At 42.8% G+C, this 1,033-nt stretch overlaps 1 pseudogene; it reads left to right on the plus strand.

The window, feature by feature from the left end:
* The first annotated feature begins 302 nt into the window (after positions 1 to 302).
* On the plus strand, positions 303 to 758 carry LOC109390101 (ras-related C3 botulinum toxin substrate 1 pseudogene; annotated as a pseudogene).
* Positions 759 to 1,033: the final 275 nt, after the last annotated feature.

Raw genomic sequence — 1,033 nt, forward strand, 5'->3', positions numbered from 1 at the left:
TCTTGCTTTACTACTTGGAATAATTTGCTTTACACTGGATAAATGACTGTAGATCAAGTAATCTCCCACCATTTCCATCTCTCTCAAATTCTACTATTGTATGTTGTTTCTTTTAGGCTAGGGAGATGTTCTAGCCTTGGAGGATCCCCACTGAAATGCAAACATGGGGGTTTCTCCCAGGTTTGGGTGGTGTCAGTTGCTTGGCTTAGCTGCCAGTCTGCTGAGGGAAAGGTGGTATGGACAGAGTTCCTGGCAACCCCAAGCCACAGCCACAGCCAAGAGCCATCCAAAGAGTGCCATATATGCAGGCCACCAAATGTGTAGTGGTGAAAAACAGAGCTGTCAATAACACTTGCCCACTGTTCAGTTACACGCCAATGCACTTCCTGGAGAATACATCCTCACCGTCTTTGACGCTACTCTGCTAATATTATGGTAGGTGGAAAACCAATGAATCTGGGCTTGTGGGCAAGAAGGCGGACAAGAAGATTATGATGGATGACACCCTCTATCCTACCTGCAAACAGATGTTTTCTTAATTTGCTCTTCCTTCGAGACTACTACATCATTTGTAAATATGTGGACAAAGTGGTATTCTGCAGTATGACACCCTTTTCCCAACACTCATCATCCTCGTGGAAATTAAATGTGATCTGAGGAATGATAAAGACACAATTGGGAAACTGAAGGAGAAGTTGATTCCCATCTTGTAGCCACAAACTTCAGCTACAGCTAAGGGGATGGGTGTTGTAAGATAATGTATCCAGAGTGCTCAGCGCTCACATAGAGGGACCTCAAGACTGTTGGATGGAGCTATTAGAACAGTCCTCTGCCCACTGCCTGTCAAGAAGAAGAAGAGAGTGTGCTTGCTGTTTAAGGGTGAGCAAAACAAGTAAAACTGACAGTCCTATAGTTAATTCATTAAAGAAAATAAAAAATGTTAAAACATGTTTTAAGAGTGAGACGGGGATGTAGCAGATACAGAAGAAATCATTTACAACAGAATACTATGAAGTCTTGATGAAATGGCTGG

Source organism: Hipposideros armiger, unplaced genomic scaffold, assembly GCF_001890085.2.
Source record: "Hipposideros armiger isolate ML-2016 unplaced genomic scaffold, ASM189008v1 scaffold_255, whole genome shotgun sequence".
Taxonomy (NCBI): Eukaryota; Metazoa; Chordata; class Mammalia; order Chiroptera; family Hipposideridae; genus Hipposideros; species Hipposideros armiger.